Genomic DNA, 23,203 nt, shown 5'->3' with positions numbered 1-23,203 from the left:
TAACATCGATCTTAATAAATACTATCATATTAGCAACATATCTATTCATCACATTAATTGCAGTAGTAAAAATCACTTCATTATATCAAGGACCTCTTCGGCCCTCTAAGTCATATGTCAACACCAATTCGCTTACACCACCCCCTCTTTAAAATTGCTAATAACGCCTTAGTTGATCTTCCAGCACCTATTAATATTTCATACTGATGAAATTTTGGTTCTCTCCTCGGACTATGTTTAATTATTCAAATTGCTACAGGCCTATTTCTAGCAATACATTATGTATCAAGTATTGAATTAGCCTTCAACAGAGTAATTCACATTTGCCGAGATGTAAACTTTGGTTGACTTTTACGCACTTTGCACGCTAATGGAGCGTCATTTTTCTTCATTTGTCTTTATTTACACGTTGGTCGAGGTATATACTACGGCTCTTACCTATATCTCCATACCTGAAGAGTAGGAGTTGCTATTCTACTCCTAGTAATAGCGACTGCCTTTGTGGGCTATGTTCTACCTTGAGGTCAAATATCCTTCTGAGGTGCTACAGTCATTACAAATTTATTATCAGCTATTCCTTATTTAGGAACAATATTAGTACAATGAATTTGAGGAGGATTTGCTGTGGATAATGCTACTTTAAACCGATTCTTTGCCTTCCATTTTCTCTTACCTTTCATTGTAGCTGCTATATCAATGGTGCACCTTCTTTTTCTTCACCAAACAGGATCCAACAACCCCCTTGGTCTTAACAGAAATCAAGACAAAATCCCTTTTCACCCTTATTTCTCGACTAAGGATACTATTGGGTTTCTGACAATAATAATAGCCTTAATATTACTTACCCTTTGAAATCCATACATACTAGGAGATCCTGAAAACTTCACTCCTGCTAACCCTCTTGTTACCCCAGTACACATTCAACCAGAATGATACTTCCTATTTGCTTACGCCATTCTTCGTTCTATTCCTAATAAGCTTGGAGGAGTTATTGCTTTAGTTATATCTATCCTCATTTTAATAATTATACCATTTTTTCACACTAGAAAAATACGAGGCCTACAATTCTATCCTATTAACCAAATTATATTCTGGATTGTAGTTAGTACAGTAATCCTTTTAACTTGAATCGGAGCTCGGCCAGTCGAAGATCAGTGTAATTCCTGTAGTTTTTGGACTTACCGTACAGCAGACATGTAACTGAAAACGCATGTTTTATAATACTTTCTGTACAAGTATTCCATCTGTACGTACTTTCAGTATGAAACAATATAGGCGGTCAGGATCTCTCATACAAATGGGCGTATATAACGTATAGCTGAGGAATGTAACATAAGTATATGCATGTGATATTCGGAAAACTGTTAGAAGTCAGACATCCTGCAACGGCATGATGTAATATCTAAGGGTAGTGGGTATGTAGCATATGGATAACGTATGCTTCATACTGAGTTTTGTAGTAAGCAAGAGGATTCCCTATATTTGTACAGCGGGGGACACTTCTAAATGGTACACCTTAGCCGTAAATCTCCATATGGCTGTACCATTTAGAAGTGTCCCCCGCTGTACAATATACCGTTGTCCGAAGAACGGGATTTTTCTCAGTGTGGGTTTATACGGCAGGACCATTCAAAAAGGGGAAAAGTATATTTCTAATCTCTAAGATAGAAATGCGTTCATAGGAAATTTGTAATACAATAAATTAATTCTGTAATATGTATAAAGCGGAGGAAGAGAAAGCCAAATATGCAGCCCTAACTTCCATCCTTTTGAGCATAGGCGCTAATCCGGGTCTGCAGCGGAGATGTCGGTGGATAGGTTAAAAGTTTTAAACTTACTGTAATAACAAATTCATTGGTGAATACCAGCACTTTTTTTTATTTTCAGAAAAAAGAAAGCATTGCTTCTTAGCAATGGGTTATTTTATGCAAGAGTACAAGTTTTCGTAGCTCAATATGAAATCTGAGAGATTTAGCTACAGCTGCAAAGTAAGATGAAATATATAGTAATAAAATTAATAATAGAATCGTTTACGGAGCCATTTAACAAACTAGCAACCAGTCCAAGTTATTATTCATTTAACATTTCTGTCCCACACGTTATTTTACATCATAACAGTACATAGTCCACCGCACGAGTACCCGTTTTTATTAGTAAAAGAAATATGCCTTGTCTGAGAGAGAGAGACAGAAAGACACTTATTGTACGCATTATGCAAAGCATTAACCTAGAAAGTCTCGTCGTCCCTTGAGAAATTGATTCAATTTATAGTTCTTACTTCTTCGCTTGCAGCTAGATGGAGAGAGATTCTAAGTCCTTTTTAACTGCTGAATTAAGTCTTCACTTTACTTTCTGAAAAAAAAAAAAATGAAAGGAAAAGCTCGACAGAGAGAGAGATAAATAGGCTTCTTCTTTTCCATATAGTTAAGGAAGGGAAGAGAAACAGCGGCAACCTTCAATTATTCTTTTATATATATGGTACTCTATCTGACTGCACCAAACCTTGCGCTGCTTTACCTCCCCCCTAGTTCTTCTTGCTGCACTATATATAAATTTCTCTTCCTTTTCCTCGAAGAAGTTGGAAATGACAAAGGAATCCATTTCTTATTGATGAAATGTCGGAATGAAAAATGTGACTCCGCGACCTGGTCTTGTAGAGACTTCTTTGCTAGATATTGAGGAGGAGGCGAAGCGGGAGGGGGAAGGGTAAAAAAAAAATCTTATGAAGAAAAGAATTCTTATTTCTTCCAAGTCTCTTTTAATTTCCTTCTATTACCCTCTTTTCCCTTATTATTTGCTCATTTCAACCCTGACCATCCCCAGTAACAATAACTTCCATTGCTTCTGTTCACTTATATCCGTAAACGGAGAGGTTTGCTTTCAGATATTTTTTAAGAGCTTGAAAAACCTAGCTTTACGTTCTACAATTATTCCTCTTAGGCTACAGGATGTGGATGATGAAATTAAGATGAAAAAAATTGACGAAATGAGAACATGGGAGCGAACGGGAGAACCCTGAGAAAATCCACGGACACGATTTTTCCCCCCATGAATTCATTTGCCTTGGAATCGAACGAACGACTCTTCTCACCATATACTACTGGTAATGTTGCCAATGAGGCGGAATTTGGAACTCTCACGTTTCGGAACTGTACACCGTGAAAGAGCTGTCTCGCTTGGAATAGTATATGTGCCTCGCATTGTATCTTGCAACAAAAATTGTGTGTCTCGTCTTATGGACAACACCAGGGGCGGATCCAGGACCGACTTCTGTGGGGGGGAGGGCGGTTGGTTGTCATACTGCTACTTTTAATGGCTCCAAACTTTGGAATAGGTTATATATATATATATATATATATATATATATATATATATATATATATATATATAATATAAAAATAAGAAAATTTCTTTCTTCTGGGGCGGCGATCGCCCCGATCGCCCACCCAGAATCCGCCCCTGGACAACACTAACCACTGGGTCACCATCTGTCTCCCAAAACTTGAAATAACAGGACATTTCTTACAGTAAAATAGAATTGTAAATCACAGAGTTGAAATTGCATTAATTTGCTAATATGTTTTGTAAGTAAAAACATTTCGAATCATCATACATAACTGAGCAACTGTTTATTCATGTTGGCGGAAGGTTTTCTTGTTGTTTTCCTTTTTCTTTTCTCCACTTCAAAGGGTTACACCGAAAAGTTTACAGAAATAAAAATAAGCTTTTCATTGTTGCATTGTTAGGTTTTCAAAGGTTTTGCACTGTAAATATTGGTTAAAAATATTAATACAGTTTGTTAAACTTGCAGTTAAACAGAATTTTCCAAGAATTGTGCTATATATTTGAAACTATGCTTTATACTTTATTTTCCAAAATTATGCTTTATTATGGTTTTAAAATTAGTTTCTTCTGGATCCTTAGACAACCACAACCATGTTGAAGGTACTAACCATGTGTGTAAATTGCTGTTATGCTTCTTATGCTTTTGGGTTGCCCTAGTCATTATATTTGTGACTTAATAACTCTTGAACCACTTAATCAATCTGGATCAAATTTTCAGTATAGATGAGGTTCGGGCCTGAGATGGTTTTTGTCATTTCACTTTGATTATGATATAGATGATATATCATAATTTGTCACAAAATTATAGTTGTATTACATCAAAGTTTTATTTATTTTATTTTATTTTATTTACAGTATAGGAGATTTAGTAAGCCTTTGTCTGCAATGCTTACAGACAGAGATCAATAAACAGAAGATACGCAGCATAGTAAAAGTTATGTTTTTGTCTTGCTTGACTCCGGCGAAGTGGAGCATTACGAGTGGGTACCACGGAATTAAAAATTACCAAATTCCTGGAGGTCCTTCGTTCCCTTGGTATGCAGTGCAATTGACAGGATTGTGGACAGAGATTACAATGGTTGGTCAGAATACCTACTATAATATATGGTTTCTGATTTTTAGATGTTCCCAAGCTGTAAACGACACTAAAAAGACCAATTTTAGGTCAAAGTAGACATGAGTAACACCAGAGCTCAGTTTCGTTCCAATTTCAAAGAAGACTTTCAGACAACATTCAAAATGGTGGATCCACCAACAAGGGCACTGCATTAAAGGGAATTCCAATTTTTAGTCTGTATGTGAGCAATCAGTAATTTTGCTTGATAAAAATCTGACGCTATCGATAATTTATATATATCGAAAATAATCGATATTAGTGTTGAATCCATAGTTTTCGTGTCGCTGAAATGAACAATGACGCTTCCGCTGCCGTTTGAATCCAAATTTAGCACACATTAGTAATATTTAGTTTTAGTTATATAAATTACTTATTATTCTCTATTTTTTCCATTAAATTTTCTTTGCTTCTATCGATTTGAGAGCGCTTCAGTAATAGTAAAAAGTGACTGAATAACGGAATGAATTACTAATTTTCCTTATTTTAACCCAGCGAAGCGGGTAATTGACGCTAGTATATAGAGTCTATTTAAATCTCTTTCCAAAAATTTCTGTAGAAATATACTTAGTGATAAATTGGGTTAATACAAGATTATTTGATTATATCTCCAATAATTACCATTCTCGAATGCAACAGATGATTATAATAATTTATTTACGGGTATAAAAAGAATGAATTGTGAAGGAATGAAGCTGGTGAAACATGTAACAACATGACTTTGACAAGCAATTCAAGTTGGAAAAAAGACGGAAAGCAAGATAAAACTCGTGAAGGGAAGGGAGCAAGCACGCAACATTGCGTGTAAAGAAGCTCCACAGGTTAAGTTGCAAATCCCATTTGAATACATGAAGGTCGAGCTCTAGATGAAATACCACATAACACAAGTTTGAATGTCTGTTTAAGATGAATTTTGGTTTCGAAGTTGTTTTTTTTTAAATCTTTGTTTTCGTGTTTTTCTTTATGTTGGTAATTTTTGTGTGTGAAGTCTATCCATCACGTTGATCATATCGGATATTTATTTATTACCAAGTTGTGCCGTTCAGTTCATTATTAAAACAAAATGGTTTGTTCGAAAACTGTCAGATTTCTATCAGCAAAATATTACTGATTGCTCACATACATACTAAAAATTGGAATTCTCTCTAATGCAGTGCCACTGTTGGTGGATCCACCATTTTGAATGTTGTCTTTGAAAATGGAACGAAACTGAGCTCTAGTGTTACTTATGTCTACTTTGACCTAAAATTGGTCTTTCTAGTGGCGTTTACAGCTTGGGAACATCTAAAATTCAGAAACCATAGATTATAGTAGGTATTCTGACCAACCATTGTAATCTGTCCACAATCCTGTCAATCGCGCTGCATAACACTACCAAGGGAACGAAGGACCTCCAGGCATTTGGTAAATTTTTAATCCCGTGGTGCCCACTCGTAATGCTCCACTTCGCAGAAGTCAAGAAATACTCCAACATAATTTCTACTATGCTGCGTATCTTCTGTTTGTTGATCTCAGGAGCATTACAGACAAAGGCTTACTATATCTCCTATATGTACACTCATGTGCAAAATGAATGTCGCATATCTGTAACTGTCTTCGTGTAAGAATATAATTTGATAATGACTTTGCAGGGTACTTTTAACACTGATACTATGTGTATAATCGGAAAATGTATATTTGTGGTAAATTTCATAGGAAAAGATTTATAAATACGAAAATTAGAATGAGTGAAACAAAATGTTGAAAAATGGACAAAGTTTTATTTTCGTTTATTGTTCTTATTTACTGCTCTTTTGACATGAAATTTGCCACATACACGTCTTTACCAATTATATACATACTAACATTCTAAGAAATACCGGTCGAATTCGTTATCAAATTATATTCCTACAACAACATGTTTATAGATGTGCGACAGTAATTTTGGACATGAGTGTACTTGGGCATCTTTTTTTTTTTAATACTTTGATGTAATACAACTATAATTTTGTGCCAAATGAAAATCCGGCTGACTTTTACTACACGAACGTTACTCAGAGGCTAACTGCCATCTAATGATGTTTTCTCATGCGCGTGAAAGTATCCTACATCTTTCCCTCAGATTACACCTCCCGTACTTAAAATTTATTGTTCTCATGGCTGTGTAGCGTAGTCGCTAATGCTCTCATCTTCGACTTCGATTCCCACGATCGAAAAGGTGTAAGTTTTTCCAAATCAGCCATCCTGAGTGAGATTTTCCAGCATTTCCTCATTCACACCAGACAAATGCCGGCATGGTACCTTACATAATGATCCGAGGACGCTTCCATTCTTCCCCATTCGTTTGTTTCTCCCCGATTCCCCGGGTAGTATGATCGCTGAGAGACGTTATCCTTCATACGAGACGGGCTATCATGAGCATAGATGCCTAAAGCCCAGAAATCTAATTCCTAATCCTAATTTGTTTTTCTTGGGAAAGGATTAAATAAAGGACCTACACCACATAACTGAAAAACTATCATACACGACTATATCATTTTTCCAAAGCTTGATACGCCTCAGTGGCGTATTATTATTCAATGACTTTTTAACGTAGTTCGATGATAATAATAATAATAATAATAATAATAATAATAATAATAAACCTTTTTGCTGAAGCATTGATTATTTCTCATAAGCAATCATTACTGAATGGATCAGAGGATAAATCAGAATTGACTCCTTGAATTATATATATATAATTTTCAATTTGTGATGGGAAATTTCAACCAAAGCCACAAAAATCATAGTACGATTGTACACACTGTAATATACACTGTAATATTGGTAACATGCCTGGTCTTTAGTTATGTGGTATATTTTAATTATTGCTATTTTTTAACATTCAGATACAGCTTATATTAAGCTAGTGTACTCCGAAAACATTTATAACGAGATGTAGGGGCAGTGTTCGAAAATAAGTTGGAAAGAACTTCTGAAGTTATCAACGATCGTAGCTTTCAGCCACTTATCTGCTACTATTTCGAAAAGCTCTAGTTAAGATGAATGGCCTCGAAATTCGAATCAGAACATCCCTATATTAAGCAGTCAAATTTATCTTTAAGTGTCTTTGCTTTTAAATTATCATTCTTTTAACAGTTGTGATTTCGAAGGTATTCAGAATTTATTACTTTTCTGCAAATAACAGTAATAATCAACAAATTAAATATTACTATTCAGAAATACACAAATTAAAATACAGGAAGTCTATAGTCAAAAGTTAGTAGTGGAATTCTTTCTTAAGACACGTTGGTTGATTTACGTAACTCAGGTGCTGGATTAGGAGGCAGTGTTTTATGTAATTTGCGTCGTTGTCACCTGATCTTAATTTGATGGACTAAAAGCGTTCTATGGAATGGGTACCATTGTCATGTGATCTCAACTACATGGACTGAAGACATCCTACGGAGTGTGCACCATTTGTCAAAGTATTTTCTATGGGTTTTGCCATTTGGAACATCTTGAAACTTGACTTAAATGTTGTACACTTTTTTATGTGAGTTACGTTCGGAATACCATAACCACAGAAAGGCTCCTTTAAATTCTAGTATATTGAAGATAATTAGGAGAAGCATAGTGTAACGTTTGAGGAAATAAATTTAAAATGGTGCAGACGTATGGAGCATTTTTGGGCCGCGATGGCTCAGTAGTAGAGCGTTCACCTCTGGTGCATGGGGTCTTTGGTTCGATCCCAGCTCACGCCAAGTGAACTTTGTGATGGCTAAACAGTGTGTGTGTTTTTTCGGGGTTCTCCCATTTCCTTCCACTTCCTTCATTCCACCATTTCCTTCATTTCTCATCACTGTCTTGTTTAGCCTAGTCGGCATAACCATGGAACGTAAAACTTACAGATTTCATTTTTATATGGAACATTTTTTTAAAGCTATACGCAATTTCAGTTGTCTCCAGTTTATAATCTTCCTATGTTTATTGTTTCTTTTAATCACTTCAAGTACGGTTGCAGAATCATCATCATCATAAGTATTCTGCCATTATTGTCAGGTCGCTAGCCGCGGCTGAGTAACTTCCTTGCTCCACTGTCTTCCGCTAACGTCTTCGTCTTCACGTTATCATTCTTTAATTGTAATCCCTTTCACCCTCTCCTCTTTCCAGCCACCATTCTCTCTAGCACGTCCCTCATGATACAGTTCCTCCTTTTAAAAATATTTGAAAATATTTCTCCCCACTATTTCTAACACCCTGTCATTCGTTTCCCGCTCTTCCCAGCTAATTCACTCCATTCTTCTCCACTCCAACATTTCGAAAGCTTCCAGTCGTTTTAATCATTTTTGCGTAATGTCCATTGTTTCTGACCTATACAAAACAATACTCCACACGAAGCATTTTATCAGTGTTTTTCTTAACTCTTTATTCAAGGTCCCACAAAACAGTATTTTCTTCCTCCTAAACACTTCTTTCGCCATTCCTATTCTTGCTTTTATTGCACCTTCACGCTTCATATCATCACTAATAACACTACCCAGGTATTAATATTAAAATGTACAATCTTTGAAAAATTTTGCACTCTTTACCTATAGTTGGAATTAAATTAAATGTGGATCTTCTTTGACCAATGGAGATTTTTATTTAGAGCCAAAATATTACAATTTCCTTTCCAGAATATCACCTAGTAGAGTAATGTAATAGATTTTTTTTTAAACAAGACTATACATTCTAATTTACTATATTCTTCTGCAATTTTTGTATCAAAGTATTAACAGTACTAATTTGGATGTAGCGTCCTTATTTAATTGGGAAACTGAGACAGACGACCATATGGTACGTGACAATATGTTCCATAATTTATTACGCTTAATGGTACAGGAATGTAATTAAAGGTGCGAACTGTTTCTGCAATGATAGGATAGTGCCACGTAAAATAATAGTTTGCCCGCTGGAAATGTATATGTGGAACTATATACATAGAATAACTACGTATCGTCCTGATTAAATGAATATGGAGAGAGAGAGAGAGAGAGAGAGAGAGAGAGAGAGAGAGAAGAGGCAGAAGGAGATTTCTGCACACGTGAGTGATTTTGACGTTGTCATTAAGTGTAGATAACTCCGATGAGTCTATTAATCAACGTGAGAGGAGGCTTTTTTTGCGTCGTGTGGAGTGAATCCATTATGTGATAACCCCTTAAGAAAACACGTCCTCTTTCGTTGCAGGAACACTCTAATCTCTAGAGGCCCCTCACACAATTAGCGATGATGTAGATTAAAGCAAGCAGAAAACACATACGCACAAGGATAAGGATGATGATGAAAAACACGTTAGAAAAGGATGAGGATGATGAACGAGCTGAAAGAGGAATTAAGATTGTTTGACATAGATAGTCGCTATCTTCTGAAATTCTCGAGAGATATCTATCCCCAGGTTATATTATAATGTGTTTGGAAACTTGAAACTTGTTACAAAAAACATGTAATTTGTATAAATGTCGATTTTCTCTGTGCATAGCGAAACGTACCTTAATGGAATTGCACTACACACTGTGCCTTATTTCTTGTGTTTGTGTATTTAGAATTTTCCACTGAAGATATAGAAAACGAAAGTAAGTACTTCTTCCTGGAATCGAGCAGGGAACCACGAAGACTGGAACCAAATATGGAAACTACTAAAGCCACAAACTTAATTACTTTTACAATGACGAAACTGATATATACACGAGGGTTGATCTAAAAATAAGGTACTCATCAATTTTACAAATAGACAACATGGTTTATTAGGGGCCGCGGTGGCTCAGTGGTAAAACTTTCACCTCTGGTGCATGGGGTGCCGGGTTCAAACCCTGCTCCGGCCAAGTGAACTTTGTGATGGACAAGCACCATGTGCGTGGGTTTCCTCGGGGTTCTCCCGTTTCCTCCCACTTCATTCCACAATTTCATTCATTTCTCATAATCAGGCTCCTTTAGCTTAACCGGCATAACCGTGGGACGTAAAACTCAGACACTTTGCTCTATTTTTTGACATAATCGCCATCTTTTTCTACGTATTTTTGTAGACAGTGCTCCAATTTCTGTATCCCAATGTCGTAGAACTCCGCCGTCAACCCGTTGAGGAAGCGTGTCACCTCGTCAAAGCTCTTTTCACTGTACTGTAAGAACTCTCAGGAATCCGAGTAACAAGTTGACGGCCGGTGATCCTCCTGTTTTGAAGCACTTCGCGTTAGACTATCTCGACAATCGCCTCTGAAACTGACTGTCTTCCACTCCGTTCTTCATCGTGGACATCCTTCTGACCAGCACTAAACTCCCTGCACCACTGTCGGAAGTGTTGAACGGACATACATTTGTCGCCATACAGCTCTGTCAACTGACGATGAATATCCAATGCGTCCCTTTGGCGTGCAAAAAGCGAATTAAAGAACGAATCTCGCACTTGGCGGGAGCAACAATGGGCACATCCATCTCGGACGGCTGCTGAGCCAAGAGTGAGTGGCGCACGCGCAGCGAAGCGCGGCCGGACGAAATCGAGTGGGGGAAACAGCCGCGCACAGCTGTGTTGCCGGATTTCGCCTTGCACCTCCCCGTGCAGCTTGAGCTCTTTGGGAACCTTATTACTGAATCAACCCTCGTATCTATCTCTCTATCTATCTATCTATCTATCTATCTATCTATCTATATATATATATATATATATATATAATATTATGTAATCGAGGTGTGTGATATATATCTGATCTTAGATGATGATTGTACGTCGTAAGTGCTGGAAAATAAATATTAGTTTTCAACACCCTTCAACAGCATCAAAAATTATAGTTAAATTAAGTCTGTTAGTTTATCAAAAATCTACAGTAAAATTTTTAATTTGATTGATGGTTTGAACGAATGAATGGGGAATTTGACCCAGTTATATAATCAGAATAATTTTGTAAGATTCTGATTTTTTTCAATTGTGTATATAGCTTGAACATTCTTTGAGAATAAAGCTTAGCACTATTATTTGGGGTTGAAATTAGAAGCAACAGAGTGAATTCACACCATCTTGAAAAAAAGAAACTTAGGTATAACCTCTTCAGACGTTTGTCAGATTTTCATGAAACTTAACTTTTTTGTTGTTGTTGATTCAATATGGTGTTCATGATATTTCTAGGTTGGCAACTATCCCTACCTCTTGAATTGAAATTGGTCAAAGAACGAGGATGCAAAGCTTTTTAACCCAAAATTGTAAAAGTCCATGATGAATTTCGTAATTGTTTTCCGATTTTTATGAAATATATATAGCGTTTTGGTTTGTTTAAGGCTCACGAGTTACTTCCTGTTGGTTTTAGTTGAAGTTGGTCAGAAACAACAGAGTAAATTCATACTATTTGTTTTTAAAGATTCAGATCTCAAATGGGAACTAAAAAAATCAAATTTACGGAGAGGAACCTATATATGACGAAAGCTAAATCTAAAGAATAGAAAAAAGTGTATCCGTTTATCATTGTTGGGTCACTTAACATGACATAACCTACCCTACCCTACTCTACTCTCTGGAGAATTTGCACCTACTATTCTTCTACTAACCTGACAATAAAGTATTTATTGCTCTCAGCTGCAGAACTTAAAAAAAAAAATACTCTTACCAGTAACTTCTAGAAATTATTAGCGTTTCCTTAAACATGGTGTGTTTTCTTCGGAGATCTAAATATGAATGCCTATCGGTTGAAGTTGGCATCAATCACAGTCAAGGGCAGTGCTGTATCCAGTCTTCTCGGTTTCTGGAACGGGGCGAGGGGGTTGAATGAGAGCTCAATGGGAAGACATATTTATCACCTTTACCTATACTATGCTGCACTTAGATCTTCAAAAACATTTTATTGCAGGGAAGTTTTAGACCTTTGGGGGAAGCCTCCCTTCTAACATGTGTGGGTAAAACACTGCACTGGCCAATGGGATTATTTCATCAACTGGTTGGAGTTGAAATTAGAGGCAAATGGATGAAGGCGTAATTTTTCTTCGAAAATAATAATCATGAAACGTGTTAAGCGCTTCATTGGTTGTTTGAGTAACTCTTACTGGTTTGTGAAGGTAAGATGTTGAAAACCAACTTAAAGGTGTTCACTAGCAAAATTGAACTACCGCTAATTTTATAGTTTTTTTTTCTGTAATAAAGGGTACGGCAGAAATAGTTAGACGATGTAAAATAAACATAGAAAACGTAACCCGATAGATAACGTGCTCATTGTTGTTTTGTTTTGTAAAGTGGTTCAAAGTATTGTGTATGCATGTAGGTTTGTTGGACTGTTCGGTGCGCATGCGCAGTATTGGAAGAATTACGTAAGTTTCGGAGTCATTTTAATATTGGCAGAAATGGACAGGTACCGACACGAGAAACTATTCTTAATTGGGTGAAAAAGTTCCGAACTTCAGCTTCTGCAAGATCAAAGAAATCCCCAGGTTGTCGACGTTCAGTGAGAACACCAGGCAACATAGAGAGGGTTCGAGAAGAAGTCCAAGGCGTTCAGTTCGTCGACATGCTGTGTCACTTGGCATGTCAGATAGGAGTGTGCGGCAAATATTACACCAGGACCTACACTTTCACCCATTCAAAATTCAGATGATTTACAAGTTGCTCCCTGAGGATTTTAATGCTTGCGTACAATTCTGCAATACGCTGTTGCAAATGATTAATGAGAACCCAAACTTTCTACAGAGGTTAATCATGTCCGACGGGGCTCATTTTCACATTGATGGGTATATAAATAAGCAGAATTTCCGTTACTGGGCACTCAGAAATCCAAGGTTGTTGCATGAAGTGCCCCTTCATAGCCCTAAAGTATGGTGCGGTGTTTATTTTGATGGAATTATTGGATCATACTTTTTCAACGATGAGGATGGTAACACTGTAACTGTCACGTGTACTCGATACCTGGACATGCTCGAAAACGTTTTACTCCCAGAACTGCGATGTCGTCGCCTTAGACAGATGTGGTTCCAACAAGACGGGGCCACATCACACACAGCAATTGCATCGATCAACATTCTTGGGAGGATGTTTCCAGGACGGGTTGTCTTTCGTCGCGGCAATGTTCCTTGGCCTGCACGCTTGCCCGACCTATTGGCATGTGACTTCTTCCTATGGGGTTACTTGAAGTAACAAGTGTATGCAACAAAACCTTGCAACATTACAGGATTTGCGTGAATCCATTCAACATGCAATCCACCAAACCCCGCTGGACATGGTTCAACGAGCTGTGAGTGCTGTGACACGACGTGCAGAGGTCTGTTTGAATAACCATGGTGCACACTCCACTGACATAATTTTCAAGACGTAGTTACCATATGTAATGCTTTTGTATGTACATTCTGGACATGTAAAACTTTTGTTCATAAAAGGTCATTAAAGTATTTAATTTGAAAAAAAAATCGTCTATTTCTGCCGCACTCTATATCTTCAAAACAAATAAAAAATATTCGAAAAACAGAAACATAGTGAACTAGACAATACGATTTTGCACGTGATACTGTTATCACAAGTCATCCATCTTATTTCGATTTGCAACTGTAGATAGATTTAGCATTTTTTTTTTTTTTTTTGCGGGTTCTGTAAATAGCGGCATACCAAAAGCAGAAGGTGAGTCGTGGTAAAGGTACCACATGCAAAATCGCATTTTCTAGTTCACTACGTTTCTGTTTTTCGAATATTTGTATTTGTTTAATTTCGCTGTAGTGAAGACTTTTAAGTAAATTATTTCGCTCAGTTCAAAATTAATCGATTAAAATTAACAATGACAATATTTTTTTTTATCTCTGCAAAATTAAAAGTCTTAATTGTGAGTCTTAAATTTAATGGATAAAATTGAGAACATGAAAAAATATTATGAAAAGTTTTCAAATAAAAAGATAACCAATAAAAAATAGAATGTCACAAACTTGAGAAAAAAAATAAAATCAAACTTTTGTATATTTCACTTTAATTTTCTTGTGTATCTGTTGTTCTGGAAAAATCTGCAGCACATCAAATTAAAACTATCAGGGCCACTGATTTACCCATCTTCGAGGAAAAGGAAGATTGTAATAATATTGACGTTGAGAAAAAGTGTCCAAAGTAACCCATTTGTGCAAGTTGTTGTTGTGGATCGAAGTTTTTAAATAAGCCGGAAACAAATCCTTGCAGGAAATTATTTTGCAGAAACGAGTAACCATTATTTTTTTTAGCGTTATAATTTTTGAACTACTACTACGTCAAAACTTGATTCCTGGAAAATTTGAGAGCTCCTTCGTGGCTAAGAGGTGGGAGACCCGAGTTCGATTCCTGGCAGGAGCTCATATGGTTCGGATTCCACATTAACCAATAGGTCCGCGTTTCATGTAGCCTCGCAGCTAAAAGGGACGTTAAACTCAGTCAAGTAAAATCCTGAAAAAATTGTTTAAATTGGAAATTATCAAAAAATAATAATAATAATAAATAAAAAAAATTAACGTGAATCGTTATACTTTAATGGGTTAATTAGGAGTCAAATTTTGTTTTTCCACAATATAAAACCTACTTACTTGATTATTCACTAAGGCCAGGCGTAGGATTTGTTAGAATTTTAACATGAGGTATGTAGAATTTGTAGTTCCAGCGGGAATCAAGACTGAATCTTCCCCACTAACATGGAGGACGTTAATCATATAGCTGTGAGTTAGTTTTTCAAATTCTACAGCATACTGAAAGAGGCAAGGATCAAACAGATACCAAGAAACGGAAATAAAATTGATTGAAACATAGAAGTCTCTGTTGGTCACTCTTCTACGAAACTACTTTCGCTCATGGGATCATCTGTCTGGAGCTCTGCTATAAATTCTAACAAGACAAACTTTTCACACTTGTTAAGGAAGACCTGTAACAGCTATCATTCATCATGTAAGAAATTTATACGAACGTTCCTTTTTATCGTTTATTGCATTCATTCCAGTCTTTTTTTTTATTTTTGTTACCTCTACATACAAATCATTATTTCGTAATTTTTTTTTTCCTTTTGTATCTTTTCAAAGCGTATCTCTGATGCACACTTTTCAACCTTCAGTTAAAATGAACTCTGAACTTGGTCGTTAATATTTCTTAACTTCTTACAGAGACTCGTTGTTCCATGACAGAGAGAGAGTTGTTCCTTTTAACTTTTGTCTTTCTTAATCTGCAGTTTCTTCAGTGTTTACTTTGACATTCGTTTTTCCTTTTATTCCATCTTTTTTCTTCGTTTCTTCTGTTTTTTTTTTTTGTCTTCCATTTACCTCGGAAATGAATAAGAAAAAGCAGTTAACTCTATATTCTTAAAGATTGACCGCTGGGATCCTTTTCTTTTACCTTAAGTAACTGGGAGAGATGAATGTGCAGTTAAGTTTTCCGCAATACGGGATAATAGTATTTTTTGAATTATTCATGTTTAGAGATATCCATTAAAAATGACTTATATTGTTTATATGTTCTTGGATTGAGAGGTTGTTTTGTTATAAATATGCGCATTGTCGATTTTCCTTATTGTACAAAAAAGTGAAATGAAATATTTTAGTTTTACGTCCGACGATTGTCCTTTAGGCTAAAGTAGGCGGATGATTCATGAAAGTGAAATATCATTAATAGAATGAAAATCCAGATGGACACGAGAGAACGTGAGAAATCTTATGGACTTTAAAACTCATATTGACCTGGGATCGAGCCACTAACCCTTCTCATTAGAGATGATCTGATACTGATCCACCGTATTCCCTTTCATTGCACAAGAAAAATTTAACAATTCGTCGTATTCATTACCAGTGAAATTGAAATGAAACCTTGTTATTTGACAGTCTATCAAAAATATCGTAATGGAATTTTTGCAAGTAGGAATAAATAATTTGCATACTTCTCTAACAACTGAATTAAATTTGTATTGAAACATAGTACGCTAAATGAGACTCGTGTCCCAGGAATGGGTCTGATTTATCGCACCATGTCTTACTTTCAAATTTAGAGCTCCCTCGTGGCTAAGCGGTTAGCGTACGCGCCTTTGGCGTGGGAGACCCGGGTTCGATTCTCGGCGGGAGCTCATGTGGTTCGGATTCCACGTTAATCAGTAGGTCCACGTCTCATATAGCCTCGCTGCTGAACGGGACGCTAAACTAAAATCAACTCAACTCAATTACTTTCAAATTTCATTTAATTGTTACAGTAATTTGCAGGTTTTTTAGTAGAGCAAACTTGACCTCTTGAACGCTTCTAAACCGACGAAGAAATCTCAAACTGGTATCTAGAAAGCCAGAAGTAACTGCAATGAGAGTCGATGTAGTGACCGATGAATAACTGCCTTGCAGACCATACCCTTCGTTGTTCGTAATGGCAGATTAATTAAGATGTTTACTGGAAACGTCAACGCCGATGTTATTTGTTTCTGGCACAATAAGGGCAATTCCCGACACATGTTTCAAATGAAAGAACCAGTAGCGGCTCGATACCATAATCTGAGGTAGTTCTGCACAGTGTGTTTTCTGTATATTAAATTTCCCGTTTGCAGTAATTAATTATAAAATCTACACGAACCGCATATCTTTTAGCACTCTAATCGTTATACGTAAATGACAATTATAATTGAAATTAACCGCAAGCAAAACACTATTGTTTTGCTTATTGGGTGTCAGTGGCGTATTTAGGATTTTGTTCCGGAAGGAGCTATGCACAGCATATGAATAAGCACTTAATTTTTCCTTTGGGATGCCTACAAGTTTAAATGAATTTCGGGGGATCTTGAGCCTTATAGCTCCTCTCTAAATACGCCACCGTTGCGTGTAACAAACTTTAAAAATACCATACCCATATCGTAAGAAACACTGTTTTCAGATACCATAACAATTTCGGATTCACGTAATGTCTACAGATAGAAATTGTATTAATACTGCTGAATTATAAATATTTTATCGTTTGTAAATAGTCTATCCGACGTGTCTTCTGCTGTACAAAATGTCCTATTACTCTATCATTAAAGTTCGGCATGATGGATATGAAATCACGCTCGATTGATAAGGCAGCCAAAGCATTGATTCTTTCCTGACATATTGTGCTTCCCGAAAATGTTTTAACTATTTTAAAATTAGAGAAGTAACGTTCTGCTTCAGCTATTGTCATTGGGATAATTGAAGAATTTCCAAAAGGTTTACGGTTTCCTTAAAATTGTCACACAAATTGTGTTTGTTCATAAAATTTGCACAAATGGAATACTATTACTTTCAAAGCGCACAACAATTACACTGAACACCGTTATCAAAAATAAGAGAAGGGAGCCTCATGTACATCACGTCGTGTGTCTTCGGCTTCTTCGGAAGTATTCGTGAGTTCTGAGCTGCTGGGAGTGCAGCTCTAGTAAATCCTATCTAAGAGACAAGGAAAACGTAATACAGTGCGGCTGGTGAAGATTTTGGTTTCAATGCTAAAGTATAGGGCAATCCGTGCACAGCTCTTGCAATATTATTAAGCTTCAGGTGTTCCCAGTAATACTACGATATGTAGCATATCCAGCAGTACAATTTCAGGACACCGTTAGACCAAATATTATCATTACATGTTATTACCTTGATTAAATTAAACACAATTCAACTCAATTGAAAATACATTTGTGCCACTAAAATAGCTGGTAGTTCTGCAGCTCTGCAGCACTTATAGGCAAGCCGCCCTTGGAAAGAACTCATAATTACTAAGAATATCTTTTTAAGAAGTGTAAATAGAATATTAGCTCCAGGGGAAACAACCAAGATTATAGATATATCTAAGGTGATCCAAGAAAGAAGACCGCAATGTTATGGCCATTAAGTGAGAAGAACAAACGATATGTGGTCAAAAGAGTTATTTCAATGTAAGGGAGCGGGAAGAGAAGTACAGAGAGAAAGAACAAAAGCGATGGCTATAGTTAATCGAGTTGATTTTAGTTTTAGCGTCCCGTTCAGCAGCGAGGCTATATGAGACGTGGACCTACTGATTAACGTGGAATCTGGAGCTACCGCCGGGAATCGAACCCGGGTCTCCCACGCCAAAGGCGTGTAGGCGAACCGCTTAGTCACGAGGGAGCTCAAACTGGCTATAGTTAAGAATTACTTCAGGGAGAAAGGTCTAACAGGGAAAGAATTCCGGAACAGGGCTTTGCCTAAAACAATCCTTCCAGAAATACCCTCCATAAAAATATTCAAAACCTGATCTTAAAACTCCTGTTGATGGGAATCCCAATGAGTGCTAAAACACTCCTTCCTTAAAGAACGTTATATTGAATAAATTACTCTGAAATAGGGTTGTTCAACCCTAATTCATAAGTAAGTTTTCATCTCAGTACCCAATAGATGGTCGAATTCACTAACTGCCAGGATGTTTCATCTTCTTCACAGGTCGATATTGTGACAACTCCCCACAAAGGAATAGATTAAACGAAATGAAGCAAAAAATCTCTAATTACGTCATAAATCTCTAATGCCTATTCAATTAAGCAAATGCAAAAGAAGCCTTGTCACTTCTTTCAGCTTCAGCTGCAAGTTGTGCAGATGCGTCTGCAGACAATTCATGTCACGAAATAAGTCAATATATAATATCGAATATAGCTATTGTCATATTTCTTAGCATAGACGCCGACTTTTGGGGGGCAGGACACTTTTGGCCCCTCAATATTTAAAGGTGGAGTCCTCGCCCCCCAGTATAATCCAGTTAAGGAAGAATTAACAAAGAGGAGTAATAATATCTATCGTAAACTTCGTCGTGTCTTTATTTCAATATTAGGAAAAGCCTTCTTATTCGATATAAAATGCTCTTTTCAAAAAGGTGTTTTCAATAGAGCACTGAAGTTTCAACCAACACTCTGGCAGCACTGATATGAAAAGTAAAGATCAATGTGGCGCGCAAAGTTGCAGTGAAGTTTCCAAATTTTGAACTTTAATATGTTTTAATGCCTTTAAGCGAATTTGACTTAGATCGTTAATTTCGCAGTGGAGCGGATGTAATGGAGCAGTGGACCGAGATATGGGGGGAAGGGGGCCTTCATCAAGCAGTTGATAGAAAACAAGTGAATATGATGATATGTGTATTAATTGTTTGCCGACCCCCCCCCCCCAAATATTTTCTTCAAGTCGGCGCCTATGTTTCTTAGCAATCTTAATATTATTAATATTATTGCAAGCCAAGTATTGCACAAAGTTAAAGATGGTCTGTCAAGCCTTAAAAGATACCCCAAGCACTTCAGCAGCTTATCTAAGTTTTGTCTTCCTCAAATTTGCTGAGAGCATTGTTAATTCTCATGTCTAGTTTTATATATATTTAGTCTTCCTCCGCTTGATGTTTATGTGGTTTTCAGTTTGCAGCTGCAAAGTATCATATAATCGTGAGTCTTCTTTTAATTTTTTTTAAACCAATTTAACTGTATTGAGATGAGACTTTCCAATTTTCCGATTTAGACTATAATATGCCACTCTTCAGCTGCATTAAGTTGATCTGTGGCGGTGTCCATAGCTATTCTATATATCTTTGTAGACCTCGCTTTCTAACTATTGTTCTACAAAATAGTCATTGAAGCGCTGAACGCAATCTATGATCAGACATTTCATTATTTTCATCCGGCCATCCTTATATATTCTTGCGGTATAAGGGCTAGTGCTGTTACCTTCCTGATGCGCTCTCTCATTTCTTCGTTGTCTTTGTTCGTATTCGTCATTCCTAACTCTCCCACTTTTCTCCACAGACATTGGTTAAAATAGAGGTTACAGCCTTGAATTTTACATAAGATAAAACTTCTCTAACAGTTTGAATTACATGTGCTTCAAAGTCGACCTTGAACATTTTCGGTTTCCAGTTAGGAATATAAGACGTAGCAAGCGAAAATAAGTGCAAATAATTTTCATTCCTCCTTCGGTTCTTCATAAGCAATACGGTGCCGGTTTCACATACCCCACGACATCAGCATGCAGTGTATATAGGTGACAAAAAATTTTTTTGGCTGCTTTCGTGAAGATCGTGAAGAAGAAAATAACAGAGTAAATATAAAATACAAAATATGTAGGGCCTAACAAGAAAAATATAAATAGAAGAATAATAATAATACAGCAAGGAAAAGCTAAAAAAAAAGCATCAGAAAACTTTGACTATTTATTGACTATGTGCATTAATTTTAAGGGATTTCCAAGAGATGAGTAACTAGTCCTATATCGCATTGGGGCATAATGTTGTTAACTTTATGTCAAAGCATCAGAACAGTTTGCGGAAGTGTAAAAGCTTTTAATATGTCAACTTTTGTACCTACAAAACTCTATTTGCGGGGAAATTTTATTTTTTCTTTTGCTTCCATTTGAAGAAAAGTGCTGCTGAAAGTCTATGAATGCAGTCGGAAGCTATGATGATTATGCTTCATCAATTGCAGTATATGAGTTATTTTTCGACGCTATTAAATATGGTGATTTTGACTCGGAAGATAAAGAACGTCCAGGCCAGCCGAAAAAGTTTCAAGATCAAGAACTCGATGAAGAAACTTGACTCGATGAAGACTCGAGTCAAATGCAAGAAGAACTTGTAGCGTCATTAAATATTGATCAGTCTATGATTTCCAGATGTTTTAAAGGTCGTTGGAATGATTCACAAGCAAGGAAGTTGAGTGTCATACTAGTTGAAGCTGAGGCACTTGTGAAGTGTTCCTTCAAAGGCACAAAAGAAAACATTTTTTGAATCGTGTTGTGACGGGTGATGAAAAATGTATACGTTAACATAATCCGAAGCGCAAAGAATCATGGAGCAGTGCAGGTGAACCATGAACATCCACGGTAAAATCCAAATATTCATGCTGCCAAGATCATATTGTGTATTTGGTGGGATCAGCTGGATGTAGTGTATGATGAGCTGTTTTAACCCAACAAAACCATCACTGGGTAACGTTACCAACAACAATTGATGGAATTGAGTCGAGCATTGAAGCAAAAGTGGGCATATTATGCAACAAGACACGACGAAGTGATTAACACTAACATCATGATGCGAAATCGGCCAACTTTAGAAGCGCTTAACTGGGTTGTCCTACCACACTCGCCCTTATTTGCCAGATATTGTTCCTTCCGATTAGCAGCAATGTTAATCGATGACTCATGACTTGTCTGGGCAGCGCTTTCGTTCGTATGTAGATACCAAAAAACAAACAAACAAAAAATGGATCGACCATTCTAAAGATGTGTCGTTCTTTCGACGCGAATCCATCTATTATCACAAGGTAGTGGCTAGGATGGACAATATTTTGAATGGTAAATTCGTAACAATTTTACACAATAAAGCTGTATGGATATCCACAAATCCCTTAAAATTAATGCACATTCCCAATAAACCTTGCGAATAAAAGCGGGGGGTCATTAAAGCAGAGTTGTCCCCAATAAACGTCTAATATTATTAGTTAATTTTAAATATTTTCTGAGTTCCGAATATTCCCTACAATCTACAGGAATATCCCTAATACTCAAAGGCACGATACAGTTCACGATACGAATAGTTGATGTCACACACTAAATAGGAATGCGTGATATCAGTGTTCGATGTGCTGACCAATTAAATATCTTTGATTACCATACCTTCATTGTCTGTGTTGACGAGAGTTTAGAACGTATTTTTATGCAATGGAAACTATTTAGGCAGGAAAAAGTTTAGCTCAGCTATATCCCTTGCTATCCAGATTTTATGCTTCTGTTGTAGCACATTTCCTACTGATACTGACATAACACCAACTACAAAATGACCTAATTTAATGCCTGGTGTTACTATTAGAGAATATTTTTTTTTATTTAATCACTGTAATATTCTCTCGAGCGATGAGATGACAGTAAATTAGCGAAGATACAAGATGGAAAAATATCCAATTTTCCAGTCCTATTTTGAACGGCTGTATTGTATTTGCTGCGACGTAGCGTAACAAATATGAGAAGAATTCATCTATACATGATGTTGCTCTTTGTGTAGCGTTACCATAGCAATTTCTCTGAATAGGAACCTTTTATCTATTTTTATTTTCCATAGTAGAAAGAAAAATGTTCTTTTGTGTGTGTTCTTCGCTATGATTCCAGGATATTGTAAGTTTTTATTTTCAGAAAAGGCTTTCTGAGTGGGTGTCAAGCTTTATTATTTAAAAAAAATCTCAATATAAGATAAAAGGAAGAATTTTAGAAATATTTTTGATTGCAAAAGAGATAGTGAACTAACTGGTAATGACAGAGAATCACTTCCTCTTACTAATGCATTCTTTTTTAATGTTATTATTTATTTATTATCGAGAAATCCAATTTCTCGCCTTTCTTGAAACTTCTTTACTTTTCTCCATAATTTAGTTATCTCCTTTTTTACGTAAATATATGTTCCTTTCTTTGTTTCTACTTTCTTTTATTTCATTTTTTATTGATTCCAGTTTCTTGGAGCAATAATCTAGGGAACTTACTAACGATCTAACTTATTCATAGATTCATAGTGTTATTTAATTTAATTCTGCTGCTTCTGCATGTAATAGAATGGTTAGTGTGGATGCCTTTTGGCACAGAAGCAGATTCTCGAGCTAAGTTTTTCCCGTTAGAACGGATGCCTTTTGGTACAGAAGCTGATTCTCGAGCTAAGCTTTTCCTGTTAGAACGGATGCCTTTCGGTGCGGAAGCAGATTCTCGACCCTAAGCTTTTGCTGTTAGAGCGGATGTCTTTTGGTACAGAAGCAGATTCTCAAGCCTAAGCCTTTTCTGTTAGTACGGATGTCTTTTGGTGCAGAAACGGATTCTCAAGTCTAAACTTTC

The 23,203-nt window shown here is 36.4% G+C and overlaps 1 protein-coding gene across 3 annotated transcripts in view; it reads left to right on the top strand.

The window, feature by feature from the left end:
* The window catches only part of Pkc53E (Protein C kinase 53E), a 1,159,983-nt gene that overhangs the window by 618,925 nt on the left and 517,855 nt on the right, over window positions 1-23,203 (top strand). The window lies entirely within an intron of this gene.

Source organism: Thermobia domestica, chromosome 3 (genome assembly GCF_964235325.1).
Source record: "Thermobia domestica chromosome 3, izTheDome1.hap1.1, whole genome shotgun sequence".
Taxonomy (NCBI): Eukaryota; Metazoa; Arthropoda; class Insecta; order Zygentoma; family Lepismatidae; genus Thermobia; species Thermobia domestica.
This window is presented reverse-complemented; position numbering and strand designations above follow the sequence as displayed.